The sequence below is a fragment of the Bos indicus genome, chromosome 10 (assembly GCF_029378745.1).
Source record: "Bos indicus isolate NIAB-ARS_2022 breed Sahiwal x Tharparkar chromosome 10, NIAB-ARS_B.indTharparkar_mat_pri_1.0, whole genome shotgun sequence".
Taxonomy (NCBI): domain Eukaryota; kingdom Metazoa; phylum Chordata; class Mammalia; order Artiodactyla; family Bovidae; genus Bos; species Bos indicus.
Window position 1 is genome coordinate 22,480,418 of NC_091769.1, and position 21,273 is coordinate 22,501,690.

At 40.4% G+C, this 21,273-nt stretch overlaps 1 long non-coding RNA gene and 1 gene segment (V, D, J or C); both read right to left on the reverse strand.

Annotated features, from left to right (window-relative positions):
- The window catches only part of LOC109564835 (T cell receptor delta constant-like), a gene marked incomplete in the record, with an annotated part of 620,053 nt that overhangs the window by 252,385 nt on the left and 346,395 nt on the right, over positions 1 to 21,273 (reverse strand).
- On the reverse strand, positions 15,103 to 15,785 carry LOC109564218 (uncharacterized). Its single transcript, XR_011568765.1, has 2 exons — positions 15,562 to 15,785; positions 15,103 to 15,392 (listed from the first exon to the last, which is right to left on the reverse strand). It is a non-coding gene; the product is annotated as an uncharacterized lncRNA (long non-coding RNA).

The window sequence follows — 21,273 nt, forward strand, 5'->3', positions numbered from 1 at the left end:
GTTCAATTCAGTTGCTCAGTCGTGTCCGACTTTTTGCAACCCCATGAATCGCAGCACACCAGGCCCCCCTGTCCAACACCAACTCCCGGAGTTCACTCAAACTCATGTCCATCGAGTCAGTGATACCATCCAGCCATCTCATCCTCTGTCGTCCCCTTCTTCTCCTGCCCCCAATCCTTCCCAGCATCAGAGTCTTTTCCAATGAGTCAACTCTTCACATGAGGTGGCCAAAGTACTGGAGTTTCAGCTTTAGCATCATTCCTTCCAGGGAAATCCCAGGGCTGATATCCTTCAGAATGGACTGGTTGGATCTCCTTGCAGTCCAAGGGACTCTCAAGAGTCTTCTCCAACACCACAGTTCAAAAGCATCAATTCTTCGGCGCTCAGCTTTCTTCACAGTCCAACTCTCACATCCATACATGACCACAGGAAAAACCATAGCCTTGACTAGACAGACCTTTGTTGGCAAAGTAATGTCTCTGCTTTTGAATATCCTATCTAGGTTGGTCATAACTTTTCTTCCAAGGAGTAAGCATCTTTTAATTTCATGGCTGCAGTCACTATCTGCAGTGATTTTGGTGCCAAAACATAAAGTCTGACACTGTTTCCACTGTTTTCCCCAGCCAATGAACCAGAAATCATAGTAAAACATCACTAGTATTCTTTGTTAAGACGAATCAATGTGCTGCGATGAAAAGGTTAGGCAGCACTAACACCCAGCTTAAAGTATATTGAAATGAAAGCCAAGGTGGGCTTCAGAGTAAACACCGTGAAATGTCAGTGTGATACATAACAAGAAAGAAAGAGTAATCAGCATTACTTGGTCTAAGCAGATAGGAATTTTGGAAGCAGTATTAGATGACTAGAAGAATCATTAGTCAGTCTAGAGAAACAGACTCTGGGCCTGACTTCTAAGAGCAAAGACCAGAGCCACCCATTCAACTGGCCTAGTAAGGAGGTGGCTGTCTCTGTGCCAGTCACAGGACCACTTGATGGTGGTGAATCTTTTGGACTGGAAGTGGCCTCCAGTGCCACCAGCCACAGAACATGCAGCCAGGCTGGCCCAACCAGGAAGTTACTGCTCCTGAACCAATGAAGATGATGCTGTTGCTGCCAACCTGAGAACAATGCAACCTCTGCTGTCTCCCAGCAAGGAAAGTAATGTCCTTGTCTAGACTCCTCTTTATGTGCTTCACCTCCCAATTTAAGGCAATGGAGTCTGGGAAGTAGGTTAAAAAGTTTTCCTACCTTGGGAAGGCAAGGTTCACAGCATGAGAAACTGTCAATGTGGACATCATGTCTAATACTTCTCAGAAGCCGTTAATGATGGTTGTTCTTTAAAGTAAAAAATAATGCCCAGAGAAATACAACAGCAAAGATGATTGGAAGAATAACTGGCAGAGTCCAAAGAATTATAGATCCTCAATCTAAGAAGATGAAGCATGAGAGGAAATATGGAAAGTATTTAATAATTTAATGATGTCACAATATATAGTGTAATGAACTCAATCATTATCATGAGTAAAACTGAGTTTTGAGGTTGATTTAAGTATAAAAACTTTAAATCATACAAAGCCACATTTCTACAAGTGTCTGCATGGTTTGAATTTATTTCAACTCAACATTATACATAAATTAAAGGTAAGAGATAAAAAGTAATTTTAAAGAAAATTGTATGATTGATATCAGAAACAAATTAGGTTTATTAGTAACTGTTTCCTGGTGCTATAGATGGGTGATGTTTATTTTTGTCCTTACTATTTAACTCCATCAGATGCAATTGTTTCTTAAATATTTATATGAAGCAATTTTTTGTTTAGTGATGGGAGCTAGTGATGAGAATTTAAAAAATGAAATGTATGAAATTATTAAAGAATTAAGGAATGTATGATCAAGCAATGAACTCCTTTTAAATTCTAGGTACACTTGAAGAAACACTGTTTCCTCTAATCCTTCTGGATGGATCTTTCCATGGCCTGCCATTTACACTTGCCTGGGACTCATTCTGCTGAGTATTTGAGGGTATTTGCTGCAGATCTCCAGGGTTCTCTCTTTGTGTACTTCTCTTTTGTCTAGTATTCTGTCCTGTGGGCTCTAGCTCCTCCAATCTCAGCTCCTGTCTCCTTGACTCAGGAAAGTGACGGGGTTCTCACTCAGTTTACCCTCCCTGTGCCATAGACTGGATACCCTCTCAGGGTGAGAATCTGGGGGCAATGTTTGGGCTCCCCTCATTTGTTTCCCATCTCTCAGGGATAGCTGTCATCTGTTGCCCTGTGTACCATGACTTGGACACTGTTGTTTTATGTAATTTGTCTAGGGAATTTTTTTTTTTTGGTTGTTTTAGATGAAGGGTAATCTGGTCTTCTTTTTTCTATGTTGGCTGGAAGCAGAATTCCAGATCATACGATTTGTAGTGGTTGTATCCATTGTACAGATGAGCCAACATTTTAAAAATCACTTTCTCTATTGGTAGACATTCCGGTTTCTCCTTCTTGATTCTTAACATTTTTGGTCTTTCCCCCTTTTTCCAAAGTGGTTGCTTCTATTTGGCCCCAAATCATAGGCCCTAGTTGTTATTTGTTTTCTTACAGCTTAGGTTTCAGAACCATTTTTGACACAGAAAAAACCCACAGAGACAGCTTCATCTTCAGCTTCAACTCCAGCCTGAGCTAGGATTATCCTCCCACCAAGACATCATTGGCTACATCTTACTGCTTCTGCTTGCTGTCATTCCAACTGTCAATAAAATGAAAGATATTCTAAAAGTTCATTTACACTTTGTGAAATTTCAACACTGGTTTCTCATCTGGAAATGGGGCTTGAAATTAGAATTGACTTGATAAGGCTTTGGAAACAGAACCATGTCTGAGGTTAGCAGAGGTTGTTAGGTTTTTGGAGAACTCTGTTGGGTCTCAAGGACAAACAGAAGAGACAAGAAAAAAGACAAGAAAGAGAGAAAAGATTATGGAGGTGTGCTGGTGGGTGGTCATTGGCCTTTGTTAATTCCCGGTCACCACTGACCCTCTCACTCCCACTGTGATCCTGTTATGGAAGTCATTGGCGTATTTAGAGTTGATCCTCTTCTGCGTCTTTCCCCCAGACGGAATCCATAGAGCGTGGTCTCAGGGCTGGCTTTGTGCCTTACTGCTTTGTGTGTGAACAACTTGCTCTAAAATTGGCTCTTCATCAGAAGAAATTCATGTATTGATAAGATTCATTATCTTAGGACTTCAATGAAGAGATTTAAACTTTTGTTAATAGTTGAAATGTTGGAAGACTTCAACAAATGAAATGAAAAAGACTGATGAATGACTGATGAGTGTCTGTCCTTGACGTGGAAATGGGGTTTAGGAGTCCAACCCCTTTCTTTAACTGGAGAAGGGAGCAATGTTTCAGGACTTGAGAAAACATAGGAAGTTTGAAGAGGAAGTGGAGAGCCAAAGAACATAATTTAATGTGCCAGAGTAGAAAGGATAAATAGCTAAAATGATTCCCAGAAGCATGAAAATAATATAATGGCTAGAAATCATATGGCCTCTCTAAGTGGTAGGTGAGGCAGAATGAAACCTTTGAGCTGAGCATCCAGCCTTATACACATTGATTAGCGTGTGCCTGTGGATGGAACTGGGATGCAGTCAATGTAATTTAGCCTCTAATTCCCTCAGCATCCAATCCCTTGAAACATAAAGGTTTCAAGCTCTCACATTTGAGTTCAGAGCAACCAAGGGAGAGTCAGGGACACACAGAGTCATACAATTCTTCGGCCTGATGGAAGGGAGTATCTTTTAGCTGGTCCTGCTGGCTCTGTCTGACTGTTTCTGTCTTCCTTCACTGAGTCGTGTGCTTGGAAAGATCAGTTTGGTTAATAAGGCCTCCACAAAGAAAAGAACACACAACTAAGAAAATATATATTGTCTTCCCTAATAGCAGAATACGACTGTGATATCCAGGAGGCTAGTATGAAATAGTGTCCTGCGACTTTATTCCAATATCCTACACCTCTTTGAAAGATGCTTTTATTTACTATCTGACAGGACCCATTTATCTGAAGTATAGTCTGAATAAATGGACTTTCAACACTTGTTCATTCTTTTTCCTTGTCTCCTGACTGTATATCTTGAGCAAATGACATTTTTTTAAAAAAGAGACCCAAACAATCTATGTTTTTACAAATGTTATAATCTTCCTTGCCTAAATGAAAAACATTGCTTCCTCAAATGTGCTTTGATTTTTATCCCAAATTTCAGTGGCCACAGAATCCTTGATTTATTTTCAAATAGCTAACGCTTGAGGTCAAATGTAGATCTCTCAGGCTGGGAGAGGTTGTTACGGATCATCTAGAATTTCCCTCTGTATTACAGACTGTACTGTTGGAGTGCATGTGTAATGTATGAAGTCTCTGACTCATGACTACCAGACAAATTTAAGTCATGCTGTCCATTATGTAGCTTCTCAGTTCAGTTCAGTTCAGTTGCTCAGTCGTGTCTGACTCTTTGCGACCCCATGAATCTGAGCACCTCAGGCCTCCCTGTCCATCGCCATCTCCCAGAGTTCACTCAAACTCATGTCCATCGAGTCGGTGATGCCATCCAGCCATTTCTTCCTCTATCGTCCCCTTCTCCTCCCCAATCCATCCCAGCATCAGAGTCTTTTCCAGTGAGTCAACCCTTCGCATGAGGTGGCCAAAGTACTGGAGTTTCAGCTTTAGCATCATTCCTTCCAAAGAACACCCAGGGCTGACCTCCTTTAGAATGGACTTCTAATCAGTGGTGTTTCTAAGCATTATAGTGATATGCTATGCATGTTGCATGCTAAGTTGCTTGAGTCGTGTCCGACTCTGTACAAACCCATGGACAGCAGCCCACCAGGCTCCCCTGTCCACAGGATTCTCCAGGCAAGAATACTGGAGTGGGTTGCCATTTCCTTCTCCAGACTGATAAGGCAATCTGATAGGTAAATTTTTATATCCTCTGATAGTCTGATCTTTCTGTCCAAGAGTACACTGTGACTTCTAGCAGAAAGACAAAACAAAGATATTTAATTCATAAAATCTATTTCCTGATCTGAACCTTTTAAAAAAAGTCAGAATAGAGTGGGAATTCGTTATGAAATGTTAATGAAGGTTACATACACATACACAGACACACTTCAAGTCATCACAAAGCTCTGCTCTGAAATAATACTTTAAAGAAAAGAAACATCTAGTTTAGCAGTAGTGAATCCAAACCTGGACAGGAGTCAGTGGGAAGAAAGACACAAGCTGCAACGAGCGAGTACACAGCTGCTGTGGATTTTAAGGTCTTTTCTAGGATTGTGGGCTACAGTCTTAGGGTCAACAGTGTCTGGATGACTTGGCCTTTCTGTTGCAAAATTCCAGAAGCTGCCATGACACAGAATAAAATATTATTGGCGCTCTCTGGAGTAGTGCCATGGGCAGGCACTGCTTGTGGGGCCTGGTGTCTCTGGGGTTCTTGTCTCATCCTGTGTGACAGACACTGGGGGAGCAGTGATTGCTTGGTCTATACTTCTTTTGCATCTTTCCTTTCAACTGCAGTGACTTCAATGAGGGTAAATATAATTCTGAAGTGCTACCTTGAATTTATTTAGAAAAAGAGAAACTTCATGACCTTTATTGGAGAATGACTGAAAATGTCTCCTTTCGCCCAGAACTTCACTTTAGCTGATACAATATTAGTCTTCCCATGGTCATCATTAATTTTTCAAACATTTGTTGCACTAGGAGAGATTTAGGTGTTGCCTTAAGGTATGTAACCAGGACATACGCTAATTCAGCTAAAAAAATGTAAACTTGAGCTACTCAAACTTCAGGGCTAATGCAGAAAACACAGTTAAATTACAAGTAAGAATGTAGGCAATCCCCCAGAGGTCACTCTTTTGCAAGTGAATCATTTACATTTATTTAGTGATTTAATCCATGAACATCTTTAGTTTTATAAATTAGATATGAGTTTCTATCAATAGTAACAGTAAAGGAACACCTTAAAACAGTTTTCCCTTTTGAAAATGTTCCCTGTTGTCTACTGTTCTACGAACAAACCAACCAAAAGAACAACAAACTGCTCCCTCACCTGTTTCGTTCTCAACTATCACTTACCTGCTTTCTTTCCCAACACAATTTCTCAAATGAACTATCTTCTCTGCTTCTATAGCTTTACTTCCCATTAACTCCTTATTTCTTGTGTACTCAGCTGTGTCCGACTCTTTGCGACCCCATGAACTGTAGCCCACCAGGTTCCTCTGTCCATGGAAGTTTCCAGGCAAGAATACCGGAGTGGGTTGCCATTTCTTACTCCAGGAGATCTTCCTGACACAGGGATCGAACCTGTGTTTCTGGTGTCTCCTGCATCAGCAGGTGGATTCTTTACCAATTGCGCCACATTATTTTTGTTTAACCAATTTCAATTCATTGTCCATCCTCCCAACTCAGGATACTGTTTCTGCCGAATGCACTAGAACTCCCTTGCTGCAAATCCAGTGGTCACCTTTGTTATTATCTTGCTCAACCTCTCGGCAGTCCCCTCTTTCAGTTATACACGTCCCTCTCTTGGCTCTTTTGATTTTCCCCTGCCATATGGTCACTATCTCTTGGTCCTCTTTGCTATGTTTTTTCCCTTTTCTGCTCACGTTTGTGTCATAGTACCCAAATCTGAATCAAGTTCTCATCTCTTCAGTAACTCTATTTATTCCCAGAAAATCTATCTCCCCATGTCCCTTGGCTTTACATGCTGTCTACATGTCAATGACAGCTGAAGTTTTAGATCTATCCCTGATCTCTTTATTAAGTTCCAGACTCATTTATTGAACATTCTCTATGGCATCTTCATTTAGATTTCTAATGGGTATCATAAACCCAGTATGGCTAAAATATAAATCGTAATTTCCCTTCAAACCTGTTCCAGTTTTTTGGGCTCCAAAACCACTGCAGATGGTTACTGCAGCCATGAAATTAAAAGACACTTGCTCCTTGGAAGAAAAGTTATGACCAACCTAGACAACATGTTAAAAAGAAGAGACATTACTTTGCCAACAAAGGTCTGTCTATTCAAGGCTATGGTTTTTCCAGTAGTCATGTATGGATGTGAAAGTTGGACTAAAAAGAAAGCTGAGCACTGAAGAACCGATGCTTTTAAACTGTGGTGTTGGTGAAGACTCTTGAGAGTCCCTTGGACTGCAAGGAGATCCAAGCAGTCCATCCTAAAGGAAATCGTCCTGAATATTCATTGTAAGGACTGATGTTGAAGCTGAAACTCCAATACTTTGGCCACCTGATTTGAAAAACTGACTCACTGGAAAAGACCCTGAGGCTGGGAAAGATTGAAGGCGGGAAAAGAAGGGGACGACAGAGGATGAGGTGTTTGGATGGCATCACTGACTCAATGGACATGAGTTTGAGTAAACTCTGGGAATTGGTGATGGACAGGGAGGCCTGGTGTGCTGCAGTCCATGGATTTGCAAAGAATTGGACATGACTGAGCAACTGAACTGAACTGAACTGAGTCTTACCTATGTCTGGAGGTCACATCAAAATGTACCTGATTGCTTAGGACACACATCAAGTAATCATTCTTAGTTCTCCTCCTTTTTCTTTGCCTTCTCACTCACTTAAACCATAAATTAGTTCTGTTAATTTCACTGTCAAATATGTCTCATATTTGCATATTTCTTTTCATCTCCTTTTTTTTCATCCTAGTCCAAATCACTATCTTTTTACAAGGATTATTTCAATATTTCAACAGTCTACTAAATGGTCTCCTCCCCCCTACCCTCTGCTACTTCTGCCTCCCTGCCTCTCTTTATCTACTTTCCATACCAGAACCAAGTAATGTTTATGAAGAAGGTAAATGAAACCATGTCACTGGCCTATTTACATTTTCCAGCAGCTTCACATTATACTTATTAGTAGATATCCCAGTCTTACTCACCATGGCTTTTGTAAGCATCTATGTGACACCTCAAGGAAACATCTCACACCAACTTCTTTCTCATTCACTCTGCTCACCTCATTCCTAGTCCTAGAAAATACCAGGATTTCTCCCATTTTAAAGCTTTTTATTTGCTTAAAACAACAGAATGGTAAAGACTAGATATCTCTTCAAGAAAATTAGAGATACCAAAGGAACATTTCATGCAAAGATGGGCTCAATAAAGGACAGAAATGGTATGGATCTAACAGAAGCAGAAGATATTAAGAAGAGATGGCAAGAATACACAGAAGAACTGTACAAAAAAGATCTTCACGACCCAGATAATCACGATGGTGTGATCACTCACCTAGAGCCAGACATCCTGGAATGTGAAGTCAAGTGGGCCTTAGAAAGCATCACTACGAACAAAGCTAGTGGAGGTGATGGAATTCCAGTTGAGCTATTTCAAATCTTGAAAGATGATGCTGTGAAAGTGCTGCACTCAATATGCCAGCAATTTTGGAAAACTCAGCAGTGGCCACAGGACTGGAAAAGGTCAGTTTTCATTCCAATCCAAAGAAAGGCAATGCCAAAGAATGCTCAAACTACTGCACAATTGCACTCATCTCACTTGCTAGTAAAGTAATGCTCAAAATTCTCCAAACCAGGCTTCAGCAATACGTGAACCGTGAACTTCCTGATATTCAAGCTGGATTTAGAAAAGGCAGAGGAACCAGAGATCAAATTTCCAACATCCACTGGATCATCAAAAAAGCAAGAGAGTTCCAGAAAAACATCTATTTCTGCTTTATTGACTATGCCAAAGCCTTTGACTGTGTGGATCACAAGAAACTGTGGAAAATTCTTTAAGAGATGGGAATACCAGACCACCTGATCTGCCTCTTGAGAAATTTGCATGCAGGTCAGAAAGCAACAGTTAGAACTGGACATGGAACAACGGACTGGTTCCAAATAGGAAACTTCTATGCAGAGTACATCATGAGAAATGCTGGCCTGGAAGAAGCACAAGCTGGAATGAAGATTGGTGGTAGAAATATCAATAACCTCAGCTATGCAGAGTGCCCAGCTTTGGGCGCTGGGATATTCTTCAGTTGGCTCTTATGTCCTTTTGACATTGCCTTAGCACTGGTTTTTGTGGTTTGAGTATGTGTTTAGCATGATGGCATACTCCAGGATTACCCTGCATATTCCGTGCTCCAGCCTCAGACTTAGACATTTCTCCAAGGAACTCTGATTCCTTTTATTACAAATGATATTTGAAAGCAAGATATGGGATCCAGGCCTGCTCCTTGGTACTGGAGCATTTTCAAGAATGTCAGAGAAGAGATGTGAATTCGGTTTTGAAGGATGGTGATCCTCAAAAGGTAGAAATGGGGAGGAAGTGTATTGTTGGGAAAGCAAACAGCACGGACAGAATTTGGGAGCTGGGGAAAGCACAGTCTTACAGGGGATCCAAGCTCTTTGAGCAGGCAGGATTCTTGGGAGGGATGCTGTAGGGAGATGAATGGAGCAGCGCTAAGCAAGGTGACCCTGCACAGAAAAGATCTGGAGGTGAGAGAACAATCAAGTGTACAGTGTAGTAATGCAGGTACAGATGTTAAGTCTGTCCCTCTTCCTTAGCACCCTGGGTGATGTCAGTTGATGTCCAACCCATCTAATTGGAACAGTTTGAAGATCTGAAGAGTTGGGGCTCATGGCTGCTGCCCCAAAGTATGCTGTAGTGGCATCCTGATTCTTTTGAATTGAAGCTGTTTGAGAAATAGCTGGTGCAATAAGGAAATTCTGACCCTCCTCTGTCTCCCTGAAAGTAGGAAATAAACCTCTATGTGAAAAGTGTCCTTCCTGCATCTTATCACCAGAGATAGGGAATCTGGAAGAAAAATCTGTATAAACAAAGCTTGTTACTTCTTTACCTCACTACCCCATGCCCAGACTCTGTTTAGATTCTTCACTAATTGAGCATTTGACAATTACCAGTCAAGGCTATGGTTTTTCCAGTGGTCATGTATGGATGTGAGAGCTGGACTGTGAAGAAAGCTGAGTGCCGAAGAATTGATGCTTTTGAAGTGTGGTATTGGAGAAGACTCTTGAGAGTCCCTTGGACTGCAAGGAAATCCAACCAGTCCATTCTGAAGGAGGCCAGCCCTGGGATTTCTTTGGAAGGACTGATACTGAGGCTGAAACTCCAGTACTTTGGCCACCTCATGGGCAGAGTTGACTCATTGGAAAAGACTCTGATGCTGGGAGGGATTGGGGGCAGGAGGAGAAGGGGACGACAGAAGATGAGATGGCTGGCTGGTATCACTGACTTGATGGACATGAGTCTGAGTGAACTCTGGGAGTTGGTGATTGATAGGGAGGCCTGGCGTGCTGCGATTCATGGGGTTGCAATGAGTCGGATACGACTGAGTGACTGAACTGAAGTGAACTGAATGAAAAGTATAAAACTGCCTGTTTTGGCCACTTCTTAGGTACCCTTCCCATGAGAACTCTGTATGCACAAATTAAAATATTATTTCTTTTTTTTTTCCCTGTTAGTTTTTCTTGCGTCAATTTTGTTACTACTTCAATCATAGGAACTCAAGGAGGGTAGAGGGGGAAATTTCCACTCCTTGACAGAATCCTTTCTGAACTGCAGCACATCAAAAGTTTAAAGAAGTTATTTTGAAGTATTTTGATGCTTAGTTCATTTTAGCTCATGACTGTCTTTATTAGAGTTTTTCGTTGTCTCTTTTGGTTGAAAATATTAATAATGGAAAACTCACCTCATCAGATCAGATCAGATCAGTTGCTCAGCCGTGTCGGACTCTTTGCGACCCCATGAATCGCAGCACACCAGGCCTCCCTGTCCATCACCAACTCCCAGAGTTCACTCAGACTCAGGTCCATTGAGTCAGTGATGCCATCCAGCCATCTCATCCTCTGTCGTCCCCTTCTCCTCCTGCCTCCCATCCCTCCCAGCATCAGAGTCTTTTCCAATGAGTCAACTATTCGCATAAGGGCCAAAGTACTGGAGTTTCAGCTTTAGCATCATTCCTTCCAAAGAAATCCCAGGGCTGATCTCCTTCAGAATGGACTGATTGAATCTCCTTGCAGTCCAAGGGACTCTCAAGAGTCTTCTCCAACACCACAGTTCAAAAGCATCAATTCTTCGGCGCTCAGCCTTCTTCACAGTCCAACTCTCACATCCATACATGACCATAGGAAAAACCATACCCTTGACTAGATGAAACTTTGTTGGCAAAGTAATGTCTCTGCTTTTGAATAGGCTATCTAGGTTGGTCATAACTTTCCTTCCAAGGAGTAAGCGTCTTTTAATTTCATGACTGCAGTCACCATCTGCTGTGATTTTGGAGCCCAGAAAAATAAAGTCTGACACTGTTTCCCCATCTATTTCCCATGAAGTGGTGGCACCGGATGCCATGATCTTCATTTTCTGAATGCTGAGCTTTAAGCCAACTTTTTCACACTCCACTTTCACTTTCATCAAGAGGCTTTTCAGTTCCTCTTCACTTTCTACCATAAGGGTGGTGTCATCTGCATATCTGAGGTTATTGATATTTCTCCCGGCAATCTTGATTCCAGCTTGTGTTTCTTCCAGTCCAGCGTTTCTCATGATGTACTCTGCATATAAGTTAAATAAACAGGGTGACAATATACAGCCTTGACGAACTCCTTTTCCTATTTGGAACCAGTCTGTTGTTCCATGTCCAGTTCTAACTGTTGCTTATTGACCTGCATACAAACTTCTTAAGAGGCAGATCAGGTGGTCTGGTATTTCCATCTCTTTCAGAATTTTCCCCAGTTTCTTGTGATCCACACAGTCAAAGGCTTTGGCATAGTCAATAAAGCAGAAATAGATGTTTTTCTGGAACTCTCTTGCTTTTTCCATGATCCAGCAGATGTTGGCAATTTGATCTCTGGTTCCTCTGCCTTTTCTAAAACCAGCTTGAAAATCTCGCAGTTCACGGTTCACATATTGCTGAAGCCTAGCTTGGAGAATTTTGAGCATTACTTTACTAGCGTGTGAGATGAGTGCAATTGTGCAGTAGTTTGAGCATTCTTTGGCATTGTCTTTCTTTGGGATTGGAATGAAAACTGACCTTTTCCAGTCCTGTGGCCACTGCTGAGTTTTCCAAATTTGCTGGCATATTGAGTGCAGCACTTACACAGCATCATCTTTCAAGATTTGAAATAGCTCAACTGGAATTCCATCACCTCCACTAGCTTTGTTCGTAGTGATGCTTTCTAAGGCCCACTTGGCTTCACATTCCAGGATGTCTGGCTCTAGGTGAGTGATCACACCATCGTGATTATCTGGGTCGTGAAGATGTTTTTTGTACAGTTCTTCTGTGTATTCTTGCCATCTCTTCTTAATATCTTCTGCTTCTGTTAGATCCATACCATTTCTGTCCTTTATCGAGCTCATCTTTGCATGAAATGTTCCTTTGGTATCTCTGATTTTCTTGAAGAGATCCCTAGTCTTTCCCATTCTGTTGTTTTCCTCTATTTCTTTGCATTGATCACTGAAGAAGGCTTTCTTATCTCTTCTTGCTATTCTTTGGAACTCTGCATTCAGATGTTTATATCTTTCCTTTTCTCCTTTGCTTTTCACTTCTCTTCTTTTCACAGCTATTTGTTAGACCTCCCCAGACAGCCATTTGGCTTTTTTGCATTTCTTTTCTATGGGAGTGGTCTTGATCCCTGTCTCCTGTACAATGTCACGAACCTCATTCCATAGTTCATAAGGCACTCTATCTATCAGATCTAGGCCCTTAAATCTATTTCCTACTTCCAATGTAGAATCATAAGGGATTTGATTTAGGTCATACCTGAATGGTCTAGTGGTTTTCCCTCCTTTCTTCAATTTAAGTCTGAATTTGGCAATAAGGAGTTCATGGGTGAGCCACAGTCAGCTCTTGGTCTTGTTTTTGGGGACTGTATAGAGCTTCTCCATCTTTGGCTGCAAAGAATGTAATCAATCTGATTTTTGTGTTGACCACTGGTGATGTCCATGTATAGATTCTTCTCTTGTGTTGTTGGTAGAGGGTGTTTGTTATGACCAGTGCATTTTCTTGGCAAAACTCTATTAGTCTTTGCCCTGCTTCATTCGGTATTCCAAGGCCAAATTTGCCTGTTACTCCAGGTGTTTCTTGACTTCCTACTTTTGCATTCCAGTCCCCTATAATGAAAAGAACATCTTTTTTGGGGTGTTAGTTCTAAAAGGTCTTGTAGGTCTTCATAGAACCGTTCAACTTCAGCTTCTTCAGCGTTACTGGTTGGGGCATAGACTCGGATTACTGTGATACTGAATGGTTTGCCTTGGAAATGAATAGAGATCATTCTGTCGTTTTTGAGATTGCATCCAACTCAACTCATAAGAGCTTACAAAAAAAAAAAGAGATTAATTGTGTCACATTGTTGACATCCCACCTTCACTCCCTCATGTTTATTGTTTCAAAGTGCACACTGCCCACTTCCTTCTGCCAACACTTGAGTTTGGCAAATCTCAGTGCTGGGGAGTTAACACCCTCATCCGCTGGAGCTGTCCTCTGTCAAAGACACACAGGATTGGGGTATCAGTATCCTAGCTCCTTTGGCCCCGGTTGAGATAAGTGGAGATAGTGCTTTGTGCTGGTTCCCAGGAGATTCCCTGGCAAGGTTAAACATATGGTGCCCAATGGCAGATGGCCTGACAACACACACTCTTTATTGGCTCCCTCCCTTCCTGTCACCCTCCCTAGAGCTCTTGCCATGCATCCTGGGATCACTTCCCAACTAAACCACTTGCACTTGAATCCTTGTCTGCTTCTGGTGGAACCCAAGGTCAGGTAGCTGAATTGTTCAACTGAAAATTCCAGGTAGATCTTCTCTCATCACAGCAGAGTCCAGGGCCTCAAACAATGTTCTAGTAGCTCAGTTTCACTCTTTTCAAAATCATGCTCTTCTCTTGTGATGGCAAGAGTGTTGCTGGCAGCTCTAGGTTTACATTGTTAAAAAAAAAAAATTCACCTGGATAAATCTGAAGATATAATCGGCTTTTTTCAATGATTCATGAATCAGGCAGCATCCCATGTAGCAAAACATGGGGTTGTACAAAGTAAAAGGTTTTATAGGCAGAAAGAAGGAAGAACAAGAAGGTATTAGCAAAATGAAAAAAAAAAAAAGATGGTTTCAGGCCAGGACCATTTTCTCATGGGGAAAGGGAATAGCAGGGTTTTTATCACAGATAACCTCACTGGTATTAATCAGGAAATTTCAGATTGACTGTTTTAAAGGTCATGTTTCTGGAATAGGTGGAAACTACAATTGAGTCTTGATTTGCTTTTGTGGGAGATGGGGCAAATGATTCCACTTGGGGCTTGTTATTGCTTTTTAACAACATCCTAACCTCTCAATCTCCAGCAGTATTCCCAAAGGTTCCGTATTAAATTTGGGATGTGGGCTTGGATCATGTATGCATCCTTGAACCAATCATTGTGGTCAATGAGATGAACTATGCTAATTGGTCAGGGCATCCAAGGATGGGGTCAGCTTCATCCAAACCCACACATGGGGTAGAAGGAGGGGTGTGTGTTTGCTTGTGTTCCGCTGTGTCTGACTCTTTGTGGCCCCATGGACGGTAGGTCACAGGGCTCCTCTGTCTATGGGATTTTCCAGGCAAGAATACTGGCATGGGTTGCCATTTCCTGCTCCAGAAGATCTTCCCGACCCAGGGATCCAAATTGCATGTCTTGTGACTCCTGCATTGGCAGGCGGATTCTTAACCACTACACCAGCTGGGAGGCCTAGGAGGAGGGGAAGCTTGTTTATCCAGAGAAGATCAAGGTGCTGTCACCAGAAAAGGGGTGTGGATGTTGGGCAAGCAGAAATGACAGAGGCATACCTTGATGGGCTATACTTAGACACCAGACACAGAGATCAAAATGCTCTGGAGGCTGGGGTCTTGTAACCATGGCTCTTTCTCTGATACCAAATGTGGGAAGATTGTTTTGAGAACATTCATTAGCCTCTCTGTAGATCCAGCAGAACCACCATCATGCCTGTGTCTTCCCTCTTCCTGTTCTGTGGGCTGTCTTCTGTAGCAGGTGGCTGTCTCGTGCTCAGCCCTGGGGGTTTTTGTAAGGCGCTTCCTGTCACTACCCTCACCGTGGAACTCTCTGACAGCACAGAAATAGACGGCCGAGTCACTCAGCGTCAAGGCTGAGATGGTGAGTTTCAGCATTTGGTTGGGTTTGTAAAATTCCACAGAATATCGTCCTTCCCTTGAATGCTTATTTTGAGAATAAATATTAATCATGTAAATCATCTCTCCGCTGGAAGGCTGTCGATACCAGTACATCATGTAGTAAGTATAGCTGACTGAGAACTTGCATTCCACGGTCACGGATTCCCCCTCTTTTTTAAACACTGTAGGTACATCGGCGCTCTCAACATTGTTGGAACCTGTGGAAAAGAAGGGAAAAGTGACTTATTTGTTGGTGATGCTCACAAGAAAGCTGCCACAGTGGCCAAGTTTTCACCAGAAAATAAAGTGGCGAAAAGCATTCTATTCTAACTCCTTTCCCAAATCTCTTTCCTCAGGTCCCAGCTGCAGGGTTGGGGAGCTCCCTACCAAGGCAGATGAGGGCCACGACTGCGCACAGGAGAGCAGGCGGTCCAGACTGCATCCTTGGGGTTCTTCGCACTAGTGAAGTGGCTCTTATTCTGCCTGCCACCTGCCAGGCCCTGTCAGTGTCACTGGAGCTGGGCGGTCCTGTGGCCTTGCTGCTGCAGAGCCGGAAATGGGGTTTCTGCCTGTGCAGGCTTAGTCATGTCACCTGCTGTCTGAGCTTACCCTCCCACCTGTCTTCCTCCAGGCTTGCTACTTTTCTTTAATAAATATATAACATATAGTATATTTTTTGTTATAAGGAGAAAGATCAACATAGCAGAACCAACAAGTATAAAAAGTGTAACAGAGATAATAAAATTCAACTATAATTTCACTTCGCAGGGATATATATTGTTAACATTTCATTATATTTCTTTAGTGTCTTTGCAAATGTGCATACTTTAAAGGAACTGAGATCATGTTGAAAGCCTCACTTGTTTATCATTGTGTTTATGAATATACCATCATGTCATTCAATTATACGTTAAAATGTGATTTTTATAGCTTTGTACTACTCTGTTGTGTAAGTGTACTTTAGTTTGTTTAAATATCATTGGTATCATTATATTATATCATTATATTTGTTTTGCCTAATTTAAATACAATGTAGTGAACATTGTAAATATGAGTCTATGCATTTCTGATGACTTGTTTTTATGTTAACCAGGTTTTTTTTTGAAGTATTTTATTATGGAGAATTCAAACATCTACAAAAGAAGAGAGAATAGTGTGATAAAACAGCCTATGTCCATTACCTTGCTTCCACAATTATCGACTCATGGCCAGTTAACTAATCTGCTTGCCCATCATCCTACATATCTATGTACCTCCCCCAATTCTGATTAATTTAAAGTAAATGCCAGACATCATGGTATTGTGTACTTTCCTGGGCAGATACATACTGTCAGCTTGACTGTGTATGTGTTGCTAGTGACTTTAATAAGCAATGATAAGATCTATTCTTCGGCTATGCCCCGGAGAAAGGATAGGCTACCCACTTCAAACCAGTCAATCTTAAGGGAGATCAACCTTGAATATTCACTGGAAGGATTGATGCTGAAGCTGAAGCTCCAGTAGTTTGGTCATCTGATGTGAACAGATGACTCATTGGGAAAGTCCCTGATGCTGGGAAAGGCTGAGGGCAGAAGGAGAAGAGGGCTTCACAGGATGAAATGGCTGGACAGCATCACTGATGCAATGAACAGGAACTTGGGCAAACTCCGGGAGATGGTGAGGGACAGGGAGGCCTGGTGTGCTGCAGTCCATGAAGTTGCAAAGAGTTGGACACGACTGGGCTATTGAACAGCAACAACAACCCACTCCAGTATTCTTGGGCTATCCTGGTAGCTCAGATGGTAAAAATCCCCTTGCAATGTCGGAGACCTGGGTTTGATCCCTGGGTTGGCAAGATCCCATGGAGGAGAGCATGGTAACCCACTCTTGCCTGGAGAATCCCCATGGATAGAGGATCCTGGCAGGCTACAGTCCATGGGGTTGCAAAGAATCGGACACGACTGAGTGCCTAAGCACAGCATTGTTTGGCTGGGACTTGGTTGGCAAAATGATATTCTAATTATATAATTTCTACTTCATGTATTAACTTTATGATATTTCTATATACACTTATTGTTATTGCATATATTATATCTTTATAATATTTCTATAAAGATATTTTCCTTGTCAATATTTCAATTACTCTCTGAGATCAAGTGTATGATTATTTATCAGTCTTTGGATAATGAGTTGATTCCCTGTAACATGAATAGTCATCCCTGTTTGCCAGAGATGAAGGTGTTTCTCAGGACATGAGGGTTTTTGTGTCACACCTGAACAGTCCCAGGCAAACCTGGTGCAAATCAGGACAAATCCCCAAAAGGAACTGAGGAGGATGTTTTTGTGACCCCATGAATTTAAATATACTTGATGTGTTGTAATCCATTGGATTCATTTTATTATTGATTCGAGAATCATTGAATCTTTAGCCAGTGAAAATCTTTTCAGGTTTGCTCTCAAGTCTTTTAACATGGACTCTGTAGTCATTGATAACTTCCTAGTTTTCTGGGATGACAAGGTCTTCTAAGCTTATTTTGTACATTTCCTCCCTGCAAAATAGAATCGGCCATCTATGATTAATGATAATTGTGTTTTTTCCTTTTTAGTCCTAATGTTTTTATTATTTTACTCTACTGGTTAAGATAGGCTTCTCTGGTAGCTCAGCTGGTAAAGAATCTGCTTGCAATGCAGAAACCCCAGTTCAATTACTGGGTTGGGAAGTTCCCCTGGAGAAAGGGTACACTACCCAGTCCAGTGTTCTTGGGCTTCCCTGGTGGCTCAGATGTAAAGAATCTGCTTGCAATGCAGGAGACCTGGGTTCCAACCCTGGATTGGGAAGATTCCCAAGACCGTTAATGTAGAGTAGAAAGGATAATACTGGAAGTCTTGTGTTTTTAAGGGAATGTTTTTAACATTTCACTTTAAAGACAAATTAAGACTCCATTTGTCAGGTTAAGGAAGTTCCCTTTACTTCCTAGTTTACTAAGAGATTTTATAGCTAAGAGATTAGTTAAAAATACATACTAATATTAAATTTGACCAAGTTACTTTCAGCATTTAGTGAGAGAATTTTATAATTAATATATTTAGGTGGTGTGTTGTTCAAATATCAAGCCTTCCTCATACTTCTGGGTCTTCTTGGTGGCCCAGACAGTAAAGAACCTATTTGCAGTACGGGAGACCCAGGTTCAGTCCCAGAATTGGGAAGATCTCCTGCAGACGGGAAACGCAACACACTCCAGTATTCTTTCCTGGAGAATTCCATGGACAGAGGAGCCTGGCGGGCTACAGTCCATGGGGTCTCAGTGACTAACACCACACACATACTTATAAGTGTACCAATATTATTTTAAATATTCAGTACTAGATGGATAATATTTTTAGGAGTTGTCATTGCTTTTTATAAATAATGTTGGTCTATAATTTTTGTTTGTAATCTATTCTTGTTTTTGTCATTATGGTTCTGTCTTAGGCTCAGAATAAGGCGTTGACTTGCTTCCTGTTTTTTATTATTCTCAGTACTCAGATATGGTTTGTATTATATGGAAATTATTGGTCTTGGGTTTGAAATAACTTGCCTAAAAAACCATATGTATGTATAGTGTTTTAAATTTATATGTAAATTCAAAATTTCTAATTTTCTTATCAGTTTTGCTCTATTACAATTTTTAGAAAGTTTTATATTTTGTCCAAGTTTTCAAATTTATTTGTATGAATCTACCTCTGCATTTTCTTGTAATTATTTAAATTTTTACTGTGCCTGTAGCTATAATCTTATTTTACACAATATTTTTGTGTCTTAATTTCCTTGAGAAAATTTACTAGGGATTTGTCCATTTTGTAATTCTTTTCAAAGGACCATTTTATTTATTTATTTATTTTTTTTAATTTCAAATTTTAAATTTTATTTTGTTTTTAAACTTTATATAATTGTATTAGTTTTGCCAAATATCAAAATGAATCCATCACAGGTATACATGTGCTCCCCATCCTGAACCCTCCTCCCTCCTCCCTCCCCATACCATCCCTCTGGGTCGTCCCAGTGCACTAGCCCCAAGCATCCAGTATCGTGCATTGAAGCTGGACTGGCATCTCGTTTCATACATGATATTTTATAGGTTTCAATGCCATTCTCCCATATCTCCCCACCCTCTCCCTCTCCCACAGAGTCCATAAGACTGTTCTATACATCAGTGTCTCTTTTGCTGCAAAGGACCATTTTAAATTGATCCTTTTCATTGTTTGTTTCTCTCTATTTCCTTAATTTTGGCTCTCAACTTACTATTTTCTTTATCCTATCTTTGTTGTTTACTCTTATTGTGTCTTAAGACTTTTTGATTGAATGTTTAGCTCATCATGTTCAGTTTTTTGTTTTTAATATATTTTTAAGGCTGTAAAGTTACTCTCTATTGCTTTAGGTTTATCTCTGAAGTGCTAAAATATAGACCTTTCATTATAGTTCAGTTGTAAATATTTTAACAATTTCATTATGTCTTTGGTTCACAAATTATTTAAAAGTGCATTTTTTTCTTTTTTTAAGTTTCATTTTATATTGGAATATAGTTGATTTAGAATGTTGTATTAGTTTCAGGTACACAGCGATGTGATTCAGTTATACATTTATATATACGTTTTTCAAATTCTCCCACTGAAATTTACTACAGAATAGAGTTCCCTGTGCTGAACAGTAGGTCCTTTTTGCTTATGTATTTTATATATAGTAGTGTGTACATGTTAATACCAAATATTTAATTTATCCCCTCTCCTTCCCCTTTGGTAAGCATATGTTTGTTTTTGTAGTCTGTGAGTCTGTTTCTGTTTTGTAAATAATTTCATTTGTATAATTTTGTAAAGATTCTACATTAAAGTAATATCATATGATATTTGTCTATCTCTGACTTTATTCAGAAGTGCATTTCTTTTTGCCTTTAACATTGACTTTTAATTGACAGATCTAACTTTGTTTATGGTAGCAAAAGAATATAACCTGTGTGATATTGATTCTTTACTACTTGCTTTGGTCAATTTGTGCTCACCTTTTCTGAATATTTTTTAAGGGCAAATTGCTGGATGTAGAACTGTTGAGTGGATTAGTTATATATATGTTAACAAATTACCCTTAGAATGAGTTTACATATGGAAATTTCTGCAACATTACTATAAGTTTTTGTTTCGTGACATCCTTAGAAGCACCAGAGAGTCTAATATTAAAAAAATAAACAATTCATAGAGAAAAAAATGTTTTATTTGACGTGTTTTTGTTTGTCACTGAGGTTGAATTCTTTTCATATTTTTGTTGTTGGTTTCTCAGTTGAAAATTATTTGTTCATATCTATTTTTTTAAATTGGTGTAATTTTTCTCTAATTTCTTTGTAATGATATTTTATTTTTAAGGCTATTAAACAGGCTTGTTTACAAAAGACCTTGTCCCGGAGTTCACTACTGTGTCTTAACCAGATAGATATGCAGCTGAATATGTATTATATATTCGTAGTATATAAATATTATATAATATTTACTATACTGAGCTCCTTGAACTAACCATGTTTCTGGTTCATTTCTACTCCAGAACTCACCATTGCGATCCTGGCTGCTGAAATTGTCATTCCAGAAGTGATAATGACATGAGTAATGAAAGGTACACATAAAGGCTCGAGAGACCTGTTTAGAAAAAGGAATACCTTCTGGCCAAATCATTTTTTGGACAGTGGTTTGTTATAAAGGGTAAATCTGTTATAAAGGAAATCCTATCCAAAGAAATGATCATGGAATGGGAAAGTCCTCAGACTTCCTTTCAAGTCTGGATTAAGGAATAAGACAGGGCTTGGGAAAATTGCACGTATAGTAGGAAACAGGTGGTCCCAAAGTTTCCTGAAGTTCAAAAGAATTTTAAAGAAAAATCTGCTGCCAAGGACCTCAACAGTGTTCAAGTGTCTAATTATCAATGGTATCCTTTACTCTCCCAAGTTCAGGCCTCTCATCAGTCTCCATGTAGTGTTAGCATGGTCTCATTGTTTTCAGAATCGTGTTAATGGGCAAGATTGTCCCCTGGAGGCCACATGGAGAAGCAGCCTTTTAAAAACATTCTAGCCTCATAGTTCTCGGGCTCCCCTGGTGGCT